This window comes from Vicia villosa, linkage group LG2 (assembly GCF_029867415.1).
Source record: "Vicia villosa cultivar HV-30 ecotype Madison, WI linkage group LG2, Vvil1.0, whole genome shotgun sequence".
NCBI lineage: Eukaryota > Viridiplantae > Streptophyta > Magnoliopsida > Fabales > Fabaceae > Vicia > Vicia villosa.
Genome location: NC_081181.1, coordinates 62,212,780 through 62,233,075, shown reverse-complemented (window position 1 = coordinate 62,233,075; position 20,296 = coordinate 62,212,780). Strand labels below are relative to the sequence as shown.

Sequence of the window (20,296 nt, the reverse complement as noted above, 5' to 3'; positions counted from 1 at the left end):
CTCACCAAATGTATCCTTACCAACATTGATAAAAAATGTGAATGGGTCAGAATTGTTTTTTTATTCTTTGATTATGTAATTTAAGAGAGTACAAAAAAACCATATGAATGAAGGAGATCACGATGTTTTGCTAACAAAAGAAATTTTAACAAAATTTATGAGAGGCTATTTCATGAATTGTAATTTAATTATTATGCTAGAACCTGATAATTTTCTTCCTTTTTTCTAATTTTATGATTTTGCAGTTATTATTTTGTAGTCAAAGATAATAACAAGATAGAAAAAAGTATTATTTATATTTTCTTCTTGTATTTAAATTTTTGGAAGAATTACCTTGCCATCCAAATCTGACATATAACACATAATTTTCAACCCACCACCAATAAGAAAAACATCAATAATAAGATTGAATGACATTTTTCTAACTCCAAAGCCTGTATTTTATTTTTCTGTCATAATACTTTTTCATTCATCATTTTCAAACACGTTAATTTAAATTTATTTTTCCTTTAATAGATACTTAAAGGGTCTGTATCATGAACACTTAAACAAAGTGATGAGTACAACACTTAAATTTGTATCAACTACATGTGTATCTTTGACCACTTGAACTAATTTTAGCAATTACTTGACTTTAAATGTTATCATCATCAAAATAGTGCATCATCAAAACTAAGCAGGTTCTGATTTAATTGTATCTTGTTTTCCATAAGCTTTACCATCTTGGATCACGTCTTGATTATACCTGCAAGCGCATAGATCTACGACTCTTAATAGCTTAGGAGCGAGTGATCTCTCTCCTATATATATTTCACAGATTCCTTCATGGATATCTATGAGTACCATGGCGATCTCATCACCGCCTAAGCCTCGGTATAGGAGAAGCACTTCCTATCTTGTACAGTTTTTCTCCTACCATAGTATACTTCGTTGCTAATCTTCTGATCATTTTTGCTTTGGTATGAGTTTAAAATTTGTTAGCCATGTTTTCTTTTGTAGCCATGTTTATTTTCCTATATTATTTATCAAGAGTTTTATGTGGTGGATTTGTTGACTGCTCTATACTCTTTTCTCTTCTTTGAGTTTTATCCTAATTAATTATTTTAAGAATAATTTTAAAGAGGAAGACGTAGAAAACCTTTGTTTTTACTTGCTTAGTTTTTGCTTACTTATTAATAATACTTTAAGAGTGTTATATTATAGATACAAATCTTATAAGTAATTTGCAAGGTAATCCTTGGTCCATGAATTTTGTCCACCATTTTGCCCACCATTTTCATATGATTGTATGAGTCTGCATGAGCAATAATCTGCATGGTAATCCTGAGTCATTTTTTTATTTTATAATTAAATTAACATTACTTATTTTTATTTGAATCAGTCATTTTTTACCTTTTTAGTATTTTTTTGTTTTGTTTTGTTTTGTTTTGTTGACCAAGTCAAAATTCAAGTTCATAATCCCATGACCAAAACACCCTTAAACTTGCACTACAGTAATCTCAAACCAGATCAAAGATACAAAGATTGAAAAATAAAAATCATATCTTCCCTTTTCAAATTCGAGATACATTGAGATTTCATTTTATATTACAAGGAGGTCCAAATACATTGACTTAAGCCTTAAACTTATATAATCAAATCGAACATAAAAAAATAATAGAAATCAAGTCTTTATTCGACTAATATAACAAATTAAATTAATTTTCTAACCTAATTCTTAATCTATAAAATGCCAAGAAAATTTAGAAAATGGAAGAATGTTAAAAAAAACCTAAAAAGAATTCTAAAGTTGTTGTTATCCCAATTCACCCTCACTAAAGCTCGCCATCTAAGTACTTAGGGTTTCACACTAAAACCCTAAAATACTTGAGCATTTGTCTTCACCCATTGCCACCGGTACCTCACATCAAAAGAATACACAACCCAAAGTCAGAGAGAAAAAAGGGAAGTACAAAGACAAAAAGAAAATGGAACTTAAACAATTACCTTTGTTCACTGGAGAGAATCATGTCTCAATAGATTGGTGATTTTCCTTTCACGTCATTATACTCGCATTTGCATTATCTTTTTCTTATTTGAATTGTGTTTTGGGGTCAATTTTTAAACTAACAGAGATTAGGGTTTGAGTTTAGGAATTTTGGATTGACGTTTAGTTTAGATGTTTGGAGGTCGAATTAAGGCTTATGAGCCTTTGATATATAATTTAGGTTTTGTTTTGATTTCAAATGTGTGTTTATGATTGTTGGTTCAGATTAGTGTTTAGGTTTTATTGTTGATGTTTGGGGATTTTGTTTAGGAATTAATTGCTAACTCAGACTGATCCATGTTTCGACTTAATTTTGGAGTTGTTTAGGCTTGGTTTGGTGGGTTTATGTGCAACTAAGGTTAAGGTTCGGTGGGAGAAGATGGAGATTCATCTCCTCGAGGTTTAGGGTTCATCCAGATAGCATAGGGTTCATAGGGTTCTAAGTTAGGGTTCTTAAGACTTGAAGTTTTCTCGGTTTGTGATGAATTTTCATGATGAATATTCATTGGTTTCTTGGGTTATCCTATGAAGGTGGTGGCGCTAGGGTTTAGGAGTGGGGGTTTGAGGGTAAGCCTCCAACAGAGGCGATTCCGTCAGTGGCATTTTAGAAAAAGGTCAGAGGGTGCATTTTAGAGAGAGAGAGAGAGAGAAATGGGAGATGGTGAAAGAGAAATAAATCTCTCTAAGAAATGTGCGATTCCAGATTTAAGACATGTGGCCTCATTGGCGGACACTGGATTCTTTTACTTTAACTTATCCCACGTACCCATGTTTACTATGCGCCCTTGTTGACTTTAAATCCCGACCTTCTATATATTTTAATTACTTATTATGTATGCAGATCCAACAAGCGCAAAGAGATTTGACTCGATCTCATCCAACACCTCAGAGAGAGTCAACCTTTGACTCTCTCCATGGACCCTAGGCTGTCGCTATGGGCCTCCATGGCTTTGAGCCATGTCTTCGTTATTTTTCACACCCTCCTGAATTGCTACCTGGTCATAATATGCACCCCTTGTTTATTTTCTCATTTATTTTATTTTGCTTATTTATTTTGTTTCTATTTTGTTTTTTCTTCTTTATTTTTAGGATCATTTATAGGGTTTTTATTTTAAATTTAATTAGATTAACTTTATTTATTTTTGGATAGATAGTCAATTAAAAAATACCAAAAATGTTTTGTTTTCTATGTAATAATAAAAACATAAAAAAAAATCTTTTTCTGGTGAATAACAAAATGTGAAAATACTTAGCTATGTTTACTTTCTTTTCAAAATTAACAAATAACTAAAAAAAATAAAATTAAAGCAAAACATTTTCTCATTGTTCATCAATCCATCAAGTTAACTTTTCTTGATCATCTGACTTAATAAAAAACAAAAACCTTTTCAAAAAGAGAATAATTCGGTTCTTTAAATGTGAATACAAACAACACTTAAGTCTCCATCATATGAGCATATAGATATACATTTAAGCGCTCGAAGGCGACCTAACATTGTTCTATAAAATCAACCAACCAACAAATAACCGAACTACGAAGACTCTGACTTTCTCATCGCATAGTGGAAATACATAGGCACAGGATTTTGAAATCTTGGCAAGCTCACTAATATAAATACTAACTTTTTCCTCTTTTATTCTTTTCTGTAAATAATTTATTAGAAATAAATAAAACCTCGCAAACATGCCCTTAAGCAAACCACTAACCCTTAGCTATTAGGAGGTTCCCGTTGAGTACAACAGATGTGAGGGGTGCCTAACACCTTTCCCTCGCATAACCGACTCGCGGATCCTAAATTGGTTGTGATGACCATGTTTTGTCCTATTTAAAGGTTTTATCGAATTTTCCCTTCAAATAAAATCTTCGATGGCGACTCTGTTATATTTCGACCATTTAGATGCTAGGGTATTATTCGCGTCGCTAAACAATTTTATACATACAAAATTGATGAGTTGATACGCGAGGTGTTTAGAGATATGATCTCACCTCAATGGTGCATTATTCAAAACAAATATATTTACTATTGTCCAAAGCGAAATTTATCTTTTTACTATCATGAAAAGTTTAAAAAGAATAATTTTAATGATTAACAATAAAAAAATTAGTTCTATTTAACAATTTTATAATAAAAATTGATGTGACAATACGCACCACTTATTTAGAGATATGATCTCATGGTGTATTCTTCAAAACAAACAACTTTATTCTGGTCCAAAGAAAAACTTTTCTTTTTTACTTTCATGAAACGTTAAAAAGAATAGTTTTAATAATTACTAAATTTGTTATACGGCCTCCTCCTTTAATTGAGTAAACAAAATACAATAATGTATTTGAGTAACAAACATCACTATATAAACTTGAGAAAATTAACTACCATGAAAAATACTAAATAATCCTTTAGAAGTATTTCTTCTTTTGAGACACCTGGGCTTTTATAAGGCTAAAATTGCATTTTGTACAATTCGCCATATAAAACTAGTGGAATATCCGTCCTTCCGCACGGGTACTTGCGTGGGTTGGACAGGTTGCACCAAATAAGGTGTATTTATCTGCCAAAAGGAAAAGGCATAAAATAAAAGAAATAGTAAGTAACTTAAAAAAGATAATATCTAAATTGATTAAAGTAAAATTAAAAACTACATTTAAATATTAAAAGTAGTTTGATTAACTAAAAAAGATAATATTTAGTTTGATCAGTAACTTCATGTTTTCGTTAATATTCAATATTTTGATCGATTATGTTCCCGTTACTATTTAATATTTTAATCGTAATTGCATGATTATAATATAATATTAATATAAAATGGTATAATCTCTTAAAAGTTTTAATTTCATTCTATTTTTTAATTATTAATTATACTTTTTTGTTGAAAGGTCATAGTTTCTGTTTATAATTTTGAAATAAATATTATATAATTGATTTCATTGGTAACATAGAATAAGCCATGCAATTAAAATAAATAAAATAAAATTATTTTTATTCCACAATATTATCAAAAAAAATTGATGCGACGATACCCATCACTTAGTCAAAGATATCATCTAATCTTGGGCTAGCTGGCAGCGCTGTTCATGGTTCTGGTTTTGCTGCTGACAGCAACCAGCTGGAGCTTTTAATCGGTGTTGTGCAGCCCACGCCGGATCTTCACGATGGCATTGGTTGGAAGCACGAGCAGGGGGGTATTTTTACGGTGTCTAGTATCTATAATTCTCTTCGTAGCAAGCGGATTCCTTTTGGTCCGGTTGAGCAAAATCATTCAGCTTTTACCAAAGTTTGGAAGGTGTGTTCGATAAAGATCAAGGCTTTTGGATGGAGGTGTTTTATCAACAAAATTCCGACGAAAGATCAATTGGCTCATCGAGGTATAAATTTTTCTCCGAATGTTAATTGTGTTTTCTGCGAATGTTCTGTGGAAACGGCGCAACATGTTTTATTGTTATGCAATGGTGTGGATTTGGTTTAGAGAGATATTGCAGAATGGATCGGTTTGAAGGATTATAGGAAGCGGACTTTCAAGGTAAGTTTTATAAAATGGCGGCGTTTTAGTAAGGTTTCCAAGGTTAGGAAAGGTAAGGAGGGAGTGGTGTAGTTGGCAACTTGTTGGTATATTTGGTTGGTTAGGAACAACATTATTTTTAGAAATGAATCGTGGAATATTTCGGTTATGGTGTGGGGTGTTAAAACTCTAGTATGGAGATGGGCATTCATTGGGAAAATTATGAAATCCAATTGTAACTTTTACGAATTTTGTAGGGATCTGTTAGCCTACTTGTCATAAGTCTCAATTGGTTTGTAATTTTCTTTTTGGTTCCCTTTTGTTGTTAACGTTGTTTCCTTTCGAGAACTGTGGTTCTCCGTTTAATAGATTCTTGCCTTTTGAAAAAAAATATATGATCTAATCTTAGAAATTTTTTAGTAATCAAGTTTTAAAAAATATATACATAACTAACCCATATTTCAAGAAAATTACCCCAATAATCATGTTTGGGGGTGTTTTACACATAGGCGCCATTCCATATGGCGCCTACTATTTTTTTTCAAATTTTTTCAGCTACCTGCGGCTTTACCTATGGATTTATTATTACTTGCGGATTTACATGCAAACTAAATATTAGAATATTCTGCAGGTAAATTCGTAAGTAAATCTGCAGGTAACACTAAATTCGCAGGTAAATCCACAAGTAACTGAGAAAAATTTACAAAAAATAAGAGGCGCCATATAGATTGGCGCCTATGTGAGAAACACCCCCAAACATGGTTATTTGGGTAATTTTCTTAAAATATAGGTTAGTTATATATATTTATTTTAAAACTTGGTTATCATAAAAAATTTCCTCTAATCTCAATGGTGCATTATTCAAATCAACCAACTTTACTATGGTTCGAAGGAAAAAATATCTTTATTATCATGAGACGTCAAAAAGAATTACTTTAACGATTAGCAAATTTATTGTGTAACCTCTTTACTAAGTGCACTAAATAAATAAACATAATACGTTAATATACTTAAAAAATATTTAATGAGAATTATAAATTGATGAAGGGTCTTTGTAACCTCATAAGAGCTAAAATCTATTTCATTATATTTATAAGATCATGAACTTTATACACTATACGAATATTAATTCATAATAATCTATTTTCTACCTGCAATAAGAAAAAAATATGGTTGTGATTCTCAAGTTTGTTAATATTTTGATTCTATTTTTTTTCTTATTTCTTGTTACAATAGAAGTGGGTGGTCGTAAGTTATCGTTTTATCATTTATTTATTTATTTATTACTTTTTTTGTTTGTAAACAATTTTTTAAATCTAATTTTAGTAACATTATTTTATTATTTTTTTCATTTCAGAACATACTAAATGTGAGACAGATGGTGATTGCCCAAAAAATGTGAACTTATTTTTTGTTAGTAAGTGCATTGATAACAAATGTGAATGGATCAGAAAAATTTTATGATTTACGTTGTTTTGTTAACAAAAGAAATTTTAATAAAATTTATGATAGACTATTTTATAAATTGTAATTTAGTTATTGCGTTGGCACCTGATAATTTTCTTTCTTTTTTCTAAGTTTATGATTTTGCAATTTTTATTTTGTACTCAAAGATGATAATAAGATAGCAAAAAGTATTATTTATATTTTCTTCTTGTATTTAAGTTCTTGGAAGAATTGCCTTGCCATCCAAATCTGACATATAACACATAATTTCCAACCCACCACCAATAATAAAAACTTCAATAATAAGATTGAAAAATAACATTTTTCTAACTTCAGAGCCTATATTTTATTTTCTGTCAAAATATTATTTCATTCATCATTTTCAAACTCATCAATTTAAATTGATTTTACCTTTAATAGATACTTAAAGTTAATAGATACTTAAAGAATTTGTATCATGAACACTTAAATAGAGTGATGAGTACAACATTTAGATGTGGATCAACCACTTTGTGCATCTTTGATCACTTGAACTAACTTTAGCAATTATTTGACTTCAATTGCTATCATCATCAAAATAGTGCATCATCGAAACTAAGCAGGTTCTGATTTACTTGTATTTTGTTATCCATAAGCTTCACCATCTTAGATCACATCTTGATTATACATGCAAGCAAATAGATCTACAACTCTCAATAGCTTGTGAGCGAGAACTCGCTCTCCTATATACCTTTCATAGACTCCTTCATGGATCTCTATGAGTACCAGTGCGATCTCATCACCGCCTAAGCATCTTTGCATGGGGGAAGCACTTCCCATCTTGTATAATTTTTCTCCTACCATAGTATACTTCGTTGTTAATCTTCTGATCATTTCGCTTTGGCCTGAGTTTAAAATTTGTTAGCCATGTTTTCTTTTAACCATGTTTATTTTCTTCTGTTATTTATCAAGATTTTTGTGTGGTGATTTTGTTGATTGCTCTATACTCTTTTCCCTTCTTTGAGTTTTATCCTACTTAGTTTCTTTTAAGAATACTTTTAATGAGGAAGATGTAGAAAATCTTTGTTTTTACTTGCTTAGGTTTTGGTATAGTCCCACAATAGTTTTAATTTCAATCTATTTTTACTTATTAATAATACTTTTAGAGTGTTATGTTATAGATACAAATTTTATAAGTATATTTTAACTTATTAATAATACTTTTAGAGTGTTATGTTATAGATACAAATTTTGTAAGTAATTTGCATGGTAATCCTTAGTCCATGAATTTTGTCCACCATTTTTTCATCTGACTGTCTGAGTCTGTATGAGTAATATGCATGGTAATCCTTAGTTCATGAATTTTGTTTATGTCTCATAAGCTCATCTAATGTCAAGAGTTTCATCTGAACTATGGCCTTTCAAGTATTATAGTCAAAATCAACCTCATTGACCCAAAAGTCAAAGAGGAACTATTTTGAAGTTTAGTCACTTTACTTCCTTTTCATTTTGTTATTTGGGCTAACAGTGTTTGTTATTTATTTTAGGACTAATGCATTGCCATTTTATCGTAGTTAATTTGAGTGTAGTAACATATTATTAATAATATTGTTAGTGATATTATTATTGGCATTATCATTGGTAATATTAAATATTAGTATTATATATTTAATATTATTAATATTTGTTGTTATTATTATTAATATTAGTTGAATTCTAGGGAGTAGGGGTGGAAATAGGCTGGGGAGAGATAGGCTTTGCCAAGCCTAAGCCTGTCAAAAAAACCCGAAGCCTAAGTATAGCTTGTAGTCTGTCGTAGGCTTATTTTTTAGGTCTGAGCCTAACCTTTTCGAAGGTCTGGTTAGCCTGTAGCCTACATAAAATCCTATTTATTTTAGACATATGTAAATAAGCAATTTAAATAATGTTTAAATAGACTAACTTATTTTAACTTACCTATTAGTATAAGTTCTAGGAGACTATTTGTTTAAGAAAACTTATGAAAACAATGTTCATATGGTGTTTTCATCTTATTTTCGCAAGTTCTTCAAGATAACCAAGTTTTATTTATGTATTTTAATTCAAATTACAAAACATAACGTAATGATCATAAAAAAAATATTCATATTTATTTAAATAGGTCGGCCTGATAGGTTTAAAAGGCTTTTTTTAGGGCCTGAGGCCTAGCCTTTTTAACTAAATAGGCTTATAAAGAAGCCTAGGCCTTTTCTATTTAAAAATAATGTGTGGCCTGGCCTGAGCCTATATAGGCTAGCTTGTAGGTCCCTGTTATCGGTCTGGCCTATTTCCACCCCTACTAGGGAGTCCGTTTTTAATTTTATAATTAAATTAACATTATTCATTTTTGTTTGAGTAAGTCATATTTACCCTTTTATTATTACTTTGTTTAGTTTTGTTGACCATGTAAAATTCAACTTCAGAATCTCATGATCAAAACACCCTAAACTTGCGCTACAATAATCTCAAACCAGATCAAAGATACAAAGATTGAAAAATAAAAATCATATCTTTCCTTTTCAAATTCCAGATACATTGAGATTTCATTTTACATTAAAAGGAGGTCCAAATACATTGACTTAAACCCTAAACTTAGCAGAATTAAATCAAACATAAAAATAACATAAATCAAATTTATATTATCCTAATCTAACAAATTAACTTAATTTTCTAGCCTAAGTCTTAATCTATAAAAAGCCAAGAAAATTTAGAAAATGGATGAATGCTAAAAAAACCTTAAAAAGAACTCTAAAACTGTTGCGATCCTAATTCATCCTCACCAAAGCTCGCCATCTAAGTACTGAGGGTTTCACACTAAAATCCTAAGATACTTAAGTAGTTGCCTTCACCCGTTGCCACTAGTACCTTGCATCAAAAGCAGGCATAACCCAAAGTCAGAGACAAAAAGAAAAAGGAACTAAAACGATTACCTTTGCTCATCGGAGATAATCACATCTCCATAGGTTGGTGATTTTCCTTTCATGTTATTATACCCGCGTTTGTATTAACTTTGCCTTGTTTGAATTGTGTTTTGGGGTTGATTTTTAAACTAACAGAGATTAGAGTTTGAGTTTAGGGATTTTGGATTGATGATTGGTTTAGGTGTTTGGAGGTCGGAATAAGGCTTATAAGCTTTTGATCTATAATGTAGATTTTGTTTGGATTTCAAATGTGTGTTTATGATTGTTGGTTTCGATTAGGGTTTTAATGTTGATGTTGTTAGAACAAGATTGAAAATCTATGTTTGGAATCTAGTTTTGATGATAACAAGCATATATTTTGTGAGTAACAATTTTATTACTAATGGTTTCATTTAGTGTGCAGATATTATGTTATAAATTGTATACAGGATTCATCAGAAAAAGAGTACAACAACTACATCCAGAAGATTGACGGAGCTAAACATCATTCATCAGATGTTCTGATTAAGAATACGTCAAACAAGACCATTCAGAAAAATATGCAACAACAACAGTATCACAAAAAGCACACAATCAAAAAGTACATCAAAAGCTTCAAAAATAAATAAACAAGGAAGATCATTCCAAGAAGCTTTGCAAACATCAGAAGACCACGCAAGTAGAAAGATAAGAAGTTCTGAAGTTACAACACAGTGACCTACAAAAGGTAAACAGCAACAGAGTCACATATAAATCAGAAGATAACCTTCAGCTCAGTGTGGAAAATCAAATAAAATATAAAGGATTAGAATCAAGAAGAAAACCGTTACAAACATCATCATTAGCTAAACGGCTACAACAATTAAAAGGAACAACTCCCAAGGTTGGTTGAAGAAGAAACCTACATGCAGTCCATTGAAGAAAACAAAAGCATGGTGGAAACACGTCTACATTTACTACGCTTTCCAAAGATCAAGACAACAAACACACTTTCAAAGCTATAAAAAGAAGTAAAATCTCTCATGAAGAGTGTGGTTTTTGGAGATAAGATGTAGTAATGAAAAACTAACAGAATCAGAAGGAGCCTTAAATAAAAGAGGATTGAAATATTGTCTGACAAAAGACTCCCATTCAAATTACTAAAAAGAATCAAAGAAGCTACTCTCAATAAGAATTTTTGTTCTTAATCTGCTTATAAAGAAGATTAAAGGAAGAAGAATAAAAGAAGCTACTCTCAATAAGAACTGTTGTTCTTAATCTGCTTACTAAGAAGATCAAAGGAAGAAGAATCAAAGAAGCAACTCTCAATAAGAACTGTTGTTCTTAATCTTCTTACTAAAAGGATCAAAGGAAGAAGAATCAAAGAAGCAACTCTCAATAAGAATTGTTATTCTTAATCTGCTTAAAGAATAAAATTGAAGATCAATGCAAGAAGCAATCCTGACTAAAGACTGATATTCTAATCTACTTAACAGAAGAAGTAAAGATGAAGATCAACTTGAAGAACCATTCAATACTGAAGGACAATGATCTTACTCTACTTACCAAAAAGAAGCAAAGATCCATTCAGAATATGCAGACAAGAAAAGTTCAATGATTAATACAAGCTATACAGTTTGTAATTAGAATATCTGCTTACTAAGAAGCATTATGTGAAAACCAAGCGAAAATTGGTAATGATGCCTTGAGCGACCTTGTGAAGGTCTGATGCTCGAGAAGACAATTGGCTGCGGTCATTGTGGAAATATCTTGGAGACCAAGTGAATGTCAGGAGTCCATGAGTCAATGGATGTTATATCTCGTGGAGATGATTGAACAGTCCATTGTAGTTAGTCACAACAGGTAGTTATGCAGGGAGTTAGTCACAACGCGTTGTTGTGCAGGGTTCCTGAGTCAATGAACGTTATATCTCGTGGAGATCACTGAACGAGTCATTTTCTAGATTGTTAGTCACAGCAGTTGGTTGTGCAGGATTGTTAGTCACGACGGAGGTTTGTTCAATTGTGATCATGAATTGGTTATAGTGGATTAAGACCTTTATAGTGAATTAAGACCTTTCTGCACTGGTCATTTTAACTCAGAACCTCCTAGCTTTAATATGCAGAACTGTACTGAGCAAGTCAAAAGTTCTGAGAATCTTTAGAAGTTAAAATGAAACGTCTCATTGGTTATGCAATTATTCTTCATAATATGCTTCCGTTATGTAACTCATAGCATATCTAATATATGAGATATAAGAAGAAGAGAAGACGTTAAAAGGAAAGGGAATTAAAATCTGATAAAGAACACAATTCAATCCCCCCTTTCTTTTATTTTTTTCCACCTTCAATTGGTATCAGAGCATGGCTCTGTATTGATCTCAAGATCAAACACTTAACCGTGTAGAGAGATCCAGAAGGAGAAAAACATCACTGAGTAGAAGATTAACGTCATATTCCAACACTCAGTATAATCGGGAGATGTAAAGGCAAAGACCTCAATACTCTGTGCACATCATCTACTCATCATAAGGAGTTTTGTGGATCAGCGTCAAATCTGAAGAAGCCCAAGTCATCTAAAGTCATAAGATAAATAGTCAGGCATCAAAAAGAACTGAAGAAACAAGAATCGTCTCTGGAAACATCATATGAACTGTGTGTCTCAGAAGCCTATAGTTCATAAGTTCGTCTTGATAAAATATTACTTCATCATGCTAGCTCTAAGGAATGAACACGCGTGTAAACCTCCGAAAGATCACACGTGCCAAGTATGGTTACTCATCTCTAGATAACTGTTCAAATCATCTCAAAAACCATGTTCTCTTCCTTAATCAATGGGTTAACTAATTAGTTATCATAATTAATTTCTTTTAAATGATTTTTAAGTGTTCTCTATAAATAGTATTCAAAATTTCTCTTTCCCTCTTTCGCTCCCTCTCATTTTGAAACCCTACATTCTGTCTTTCCCGTTTCTCTCTCTCTAGAAATAAAACCTCAACCATTCATCAATGGAGTCTTCCTCATCCAAATAAAACCCAACAACCTTCTCCATCAACCCCCAAACCAAAGGATACATTGAACCCAAAAGAACAATGCTTCTACCCGTTGATAAGATTAAAGTTCTTTGTGGATACATGGTGGATTTGGAGAACATCAAGGATAACGAAATCAATTTACTTTCTGCGCTTGAATTTCAAGGATGGAGAAACTTCTTTGATAGATTGATCGGTCCAGTATTCCCACACTTGGGCAAAGAATTCTGGATACATGCAGAAACTACTTCATCTGCAATTCTATCGATTTTAATGGGTAAGCAAGTTGTGATCACTGAAAATTTGATTAGGAAATTATTAGGGATTGAAAAAGATGGGTATGTTGGTATCTTTGATGGAAGACCAGACATGGTGGATTTGGAGAACATCAAGGATAACGAAATCAATTTACTTTCTGCGCTTGAATTTCAAGGATGGAGAAACTTCTTTGATAGATTGATCGGTCCAGTATTCCCACACTTGGGCAAAGAATTCTGGATACATGCAGAAACTACTTCAACTGCAATTCTATCGATTTTAATGGGTAAGCAAGTTGTGATCACTGAATATTTGATTAGGAAATTATTAGGGATTGAAAAAGATGGGTATGTTGGTATCTTTGATGGAAGACCAGATATGGAATTGGTCCGCGCAGAAATTTACAAGAATGGAAAATCCTCGACAAACTCAAAGTTCAAACAATTGAAAGAATACTATCAAGTTTGGGAAAAAATCTTTCTGGGTTGTATCTTCCACCGTAAACCTACAAGTCATCTGACTATGTGAATGCCGACCAACAATTCTTATTGAACTGCCTTGCTAAGAACATTAAGATTGACTTACCATTCATTCTCTTCAAACATTTATTGACACATGTCAGAGAATCAAGAGAATATTGAAAGGTCAAAGTTCAGAAAAACTGGATTCCCCTCTCTAGGTTAATCTCAGACATTCTGACGGAGAATGGTCTGATAGCTCATCTAGAAGAAGCTAAACTGGTTCAAGAGTTAGAACCAATATGTGGAAAAACCCTAAGCGGGAAGAATATGAAAAGATGAATATCTTAAAGAACATGGTCCACAAGCCCACCACTCCTGAAGCAAGCTTCATCATAAGCAGAAGGGTTCAAATTGAGGATTTTCCTATGTTCAATGCGAGAGACACTACTCACATCATTTTGGACTTTATTAGGTTAAACAATCAAGCAGGCATACCCATTAAGCCAGCCTGGTTTCATGGCAGAAATAACCTCATTCCAGAAGTTAACAAGAAAAAGATGAAGTCCAAAAAGAGAAATGTTGAAGAATAAGGAACCTCTGTCAAAGTTAAGAAGGCTAAGAAGAGAAGAACTTCAGGTAATTCCTCAATCTCTCTTTCAGCTATTAATTATGAAAATATTGAAACTTCTGTTTTACCTGATTCCCAGACTATCAAATCTCCAACCTTAGAAAACAATCCTACCAATCCTCCAGAAGACGAAAATTTGGCACAACTATTGTCAGACATTGACAATTTTGATCCAAAATCATCTGAATCATCCAAACAAATAGAAACCATTGCTAAGCAACAAGAAACTCAAACGAACACTCCTCAAGTCATTTCCAGTACTCTGGAAAATCCCAAAGAAACAAGTCTTCAAACCGACAATCAAAGAGAATCCTCACCCTTATCACCTGCTGAAACCCAAACAAAGACTACTCTAACAGAAATTCAACAAGAAAATCCTCCCATCTCTCCCATACCAACTAATCCAAACCCATCTAAACATCCACCACCAAAAGAAACAATATCTCTCAACTCTTCTGAACCTAAAGCTACACCTTCACCACAAAATCCACCAATCCATGAAGAATGTATAGAATCTTCTGAATACAGGTCTCAATCTTAAAATCTGATTTCAAAACCTTATGGGTGGTACACAAGATCTTGGAACATTCTTGGATACACTATCTCCTTAGCCACAATTATTCCTGACACCTTTGACCAAAACATTCCTGCCTATAACATGTTTCCTGAATCCATCACATCCACCCCTCCATACTTAATCAGAACAACTTTACCTCGTTCACTAAAAGATGCTGTCAGAACATCATCACCTAAAGTACATGTCATTCCGGCTCCCCATCACCACAAGATTCACCAATCTCACAACAAATAACTTCAGAAGATCCATTTTCCGAATCTCAACAAGTAGAAGCCTCTGAACCTCAAATTGAAAAATCTCCAGAATGACAACCTGAACAACTCATTAACCCTGAAAAATCCATTGGATCACTATCAGAACCATCTACCGAGTCAGAACCTAACCGACCCTCTGAAAAGGAATCAGAAACTCACCCTGAACCTCAAATTCCTGAACCTACACAAACAAATGTTGATATATTGTTCAAGAATTTTGAAACAGAGATGCAGGAATGGATAGCAAAGTTAAAAGCTGACTGTTCAACAAACAGAAGTCTAGTGGCTTCAGAAGCCCTTTGGGATGCATTCAGAAGGAGATTCATCTCTGAGTCTCTTAAACTCAAAGAAGTATGCCGCACTCATGCTAATGAGAAATTTTCTGAGTATCTGAATGTTGTTATCACTCTTGTGATGGATCTCTGGGCTCTAAAACCTTCACTATTCATCAGCAACACTTCTGGTTCTACATCTTTTGAGCATATGGACATTTATGATAATCAAGAAAATTCCTTGGCTTTGGTAAAGCATATTTCAAGTGATGTGCCTAAATACATCTGTGAAGGAAGAATACCAACGTGGGAAATTAATGCATATTAGGTGACTCCCAAGGTTCTCACTGTTTCATTTGTACTTGCAAGCGTTGCAAATGACAAGTCTTCTAAGATGCTTGAAATGCTAAATAAACTTGATAAGGAAAATGCAGAAGTTAGAAAAAGACTGGACAAAGAGGATGCAACCAACAGGAAATTTGAATCATGGATGATGAGGCAAGAGGAGTCTACAAATGAAATTAAAAATCTTCTTCTATCTATCGTTCCCAAACAACCTTAGTTTATGTTTCTATTTGAACGTCTGCTATACTTCTCTCGCTATGTGTATAAATACTTTGCGTATTGTGTGATTTATGAACGACTCTCTGTGCTTTATTTCATACTCCTTACCTGCAATCACTTACAGCATCAGCAACTATCTAAGCAACCACATAAGTGAAAATTATTAGAAATTTTGAAGTTAGTTTCCTTATTAAAATTGACATGCCATTCCTATCTGACTTAAACGTATGCAGTAGAATCAAATAGTTAATTCAATTCAGGGGGAGATCATACATCTCAGGGGGAGATTGTTAGAATACTAAGGGAGTTTTTAAATCAGAAATTAACAGAATTATCAAGTTCAGGGGGAGAAAATTAGTGCACCTAACCTTTCAAGCCTTTGGATTATGACAAAAAGGGGGAGAGGAAGAGAAATATATTTTGATAAACAAGAAGTATATCATTCAAAAAGAAAACAATAGTAAAATCTTAATGTGATTAAAATCTAAGATGTTTTGATTAAAACATGAAATATGAGGAAATATAATTGTTTATTTATTATTGTCTCATAAATTTTTTCCATCAAAATACATGGGTTTGTCATCATCAAAAAGGGGGAGATTGTTAGAACAAGATTGAAAATCTATGTTCAGAATCTAGTTTTGATGATAAAAAGCATATATTTTATGAGTAACAATTTTATTACTAATGGTTTCATTTAGTGTGCAGATATTATGTTATAAATCGTATACACGATTCATCAGGAAAAGAGTACCACAACTACATCCAGAAGATTGACGGAGCTAAACATCATTCATCATATGTCCTGATTAAGAATACGTCAAACAAGACCATTCATAAAAATATGCAACAACAACAGTATCACAAAAAGCACAAAATCAGAAAGTACATCTGAAGCTTCAAAAAGAAATAAACAAGGAAGATCATTACAAGAAACTTTGCAAACATCAGAAGATCATGCAAGTAGAAAGATAAGAAGTTCTGAAGTTACAAGTTCTGAAGTTACAACGCAGTGACCTACAAAAGTTAAACAGCAACAGAGTCACATGTAAATCAGAAGATAACCTTCAGCTCAACATGGAAAATGAAATAAAATACAAAGGATCATAATCAAGAAGAAAACTGTTACAAACATCATCATTAGCTAAACGACTACAACAATTAAAAGGAACAACTTCCAAGGTTGATTGAAGAAGCAACCTACATGCAGTCGATTGAAGAAAACAAAAGCATGGTGGAAACACGTCTACATTTAATACGCTTTCCGAAGATCAAGACAACGAACACACTTTCAAAGCTATAAAAAGAAGTAAGATCTCCCATGAAGAGTATGGTTTTTGGAGATAAGATGTATTAATGAAAAACTACCAGAATCAGAAGGAGCCTTAAATAAAAGAGGATTGAAATACTGTTTGACAAAAGACTCCCAATCAAATTACTAAGAAGATCAAAGGAAGAAGAATCAAAGAAGAAACTCTCAATAAGAACTGTTGTTCTTAATCTGCTTACAAAGAAGAACAAAGGAAGAAGAATAAAAGAAGCTACTCTCAATAAGAACTATTGTTCTTAATATTCTTACTAAGAAGATCAAAGGAAGAAGAATCAAAGAAGCAACTCTCAATAAGAACTGTTGTTCTTAATCTTCTTACTAAAAGGATCAAAGGAAGAAGAATCAAAGAAGCAACTCTCAATAAGAACTCTTGTTCTTAATCTGCTTAAAGAAGAAAAATCAAGATTAATGCAAGAAGCAGTCCTGACTAGAGACTGATATTCTAATCTACTTAACAAAATAAGTAAAGACGAAGATCAACTTGAAGAACCATTCAATACTGAAGGATAATGATCTTACTCTACTTACCACAAAGAAGCAAAGATCCAGTCAGAAGATGCAGACAAGAAAAGTTCTATGATTAATACAAGCTACTTGTCATACAGTTTGTAATTAGAATATCTGCTTACTAAGAAGCATTATGTGAAAACCAAGCGAAAATCGATAATGATACCTTGAGCGACCTTGTGAAGGTCTGATGCTTGATAAGACAATTGGTTGTGGTAATTGTGGAAATCTCTTGGATACCAAGTGAAGGTTAGGAGTCCATGAGTCAATGGATGTTATATCTCGTGGAGATCACTGAACAGTCCATTGTAGTTAGTTACAGCAGGTAGCTATGCAGGGAGTTAGTCACAACATGTTGTTGTGTAGGGTTCCTGAGTCAATGAATGTTATATCTCGTGGAGATCACTGAACGGGTCATTTTCCAGATGGTTAGTTACAACAGTTGGTTGTGCAGGATTGTTAGTCACGACGGAGGTTCATGCAGTTGTAATCATGAATTGGTTATAGCGGATTAAGACCTCTGTTGAGAGGAAAATCACCTGAAGAAGGTGGACTGGAGGTAGCCTTATTTAGAAGGTGAACGAGGATAAAAACAAACGTGTCTTTTACTTTCCGCACTGGTCATTTTAGCTCAGAACCTCCTATCTTAAATATGCAGAACTGTACTTAGCAAGTCAGAAGTTCTGAGAATCTTTAGAAGTTAAAATGAAACGTCTCATTGGTTATGCAATTATTCTTCAGAATATTCTTCCGCTGCGTAACTCATAGCTTATCCAATATATGAGATATAAGAAGAAGAGAAGAAGTTAAAAGGAAAGGGAATTAAAATCTGATAAAGAACACAATTCAGTCCCCCCTTTCTTGTGTTTTTCTCCACCTTCAGATGTTTGGGGATTTGGTTTAAAAATCGGTTGCAAACCCAGACCGATCTATGTTTCGACTTAATTTTTGAGTTGTTTAGGCTTGGTTTGATGGGTTTCTAGGCAACTAAGGTTGAGGTTCAGTTGGAGAAGATGAAAATTCATCTTCTCGAGGGTTAGGGTTCATCCAGATAACCTAGGGCCCATAGGGTTCTAAGTTAGGGTTCTTAAGACTTGAAGTTTTCTGGGTTTATGATGAATGTTCATGATGAATATTAATTTGTTTCTTGGGTTTTCATATGAAGGTGGCGGCGCTAGGGTTCAGGAATAGGGGTTTGAGGTTGAGCCACCGACGGAGGGGATTTCCGTCCGGTGGCATTTTAGAGAGAGGTCAGAGGGTGCATTTTAGAGAAGTAGAGAGAGGTTGAGAGAAATGGGAGATAGTGAGAGAAAAATGAATCTCTCTAAAGAAATGTGGTTCATATACCCCCTATGTGCGCTGCTAGATTTAAGACACGTGGCCTAACTTGTGGCCATTGGATTCTTTTACTTTGACTTACCCCACGTACCCATGTTTACCATGCACTCTTGTTGACTTTAAATCTTGGCATTCTATTTTAATTACTTATTTTGTATGTTGATCCAACAAGCGCGAAGAGATATGACTCGATCTCATCCAGCGCCTCAGAAAGAGTCAACCTCTGACTCTCTCCATAGACCCCAGGCTGGCGCTATTGGTCTCCCTAGCTTTGAGCCTTGTCTTCCTTGCTTTTCACACCCTCCTTGATTACTACTTAGTCATAATTCTCACCCCCTGTTTATTTTCTCATTTATTTTATTTTGTTTTTTTATTTTGTTTTTTTATTCTTTATTTTTAGGACCTTTTATAGGGTTTTTATTTTTAATTTTAATTAGATTAATTTTACTTATTTTAGGATAGATGGTCAATTCAAAAATACCAAAAATATTTTGTTTTCTTCTTCATAATGAAAACAAAACAAAAAATTCTTGTGAATAACAAAATGTGAAAATACTTATTTTTTAGCTAGGTTTACTTTCTTTTCGAAACTAACCAATAACTAAAAATAACAAAAACAAAATATTTTCTTATTTTTCATAAATCCATCAATCCATCAAGTTAACTTTTTTTATCATCTGACTTAATAAAAAAGAAAGACCTTTTTAAAAAAAGATTAATATGGTTCCTTAAATGTGAATAAAAAAAATGCCTAAGCCTCCATCGTGCGGGCATACAGGCATACATTAAAGCGCTCGAAGGAGACCTGGCATTTTTCTATAAAAACAACCAACTAGCAAATAGCCAAAATACGAAGGCTCAGACTTTTTTATTGCATAGTGAGAATACGTTGGCACAGAGTTTCGAAGCTCTGGCGAGCTCACTAATCAAAAAACTAACTTTACCCTTTTATCCATTTCTTGAAATAATTTAGTAGAAATAAATAAAACCTCGTAAACATGTCCTTAAGAAAACCACTAAACCCTAGCTATTAGGAGGTTCCCATTGAGTATAACGGGTGTGAGGGGTGTCTAACACATTCCCCTTGCATAACCGACTCTCGAACTCAAAACTGGTTATAATAAACGTGTTTTGTCCTCTTTAAGGGTTTTATCGACTTTTCCCTTCAAATAAAAACTTCGGTGACGACTCTATTATATTTTGAGCATTTAAACATCGGGTATTTTTTGC

The 20,296-nt window shown here is 32.9% G+C and overlaps 1 long non-coding RNA gene across 1 annotated transcript; it reads left to right on the top strand.

The window, feature by feature from the left end:
* The first annotated feature begins 6,422 nt into the window (after positions 1-6,422).
* On the top strand, positions 6,423-7,055 carry LOC131650941 (uncharacterized). Its single transcript, XR_009298334.1, has 2 exons — positions 6,423-6,772; positions 6,882-7,055. It is a non-coding gene; the product is annotated as an uncharacterized LOC131650941 (long non-coding RNA).
* The last annotated feature ends 13,241 nt before the right edge of the window (positions 7,056-20,296 follow it).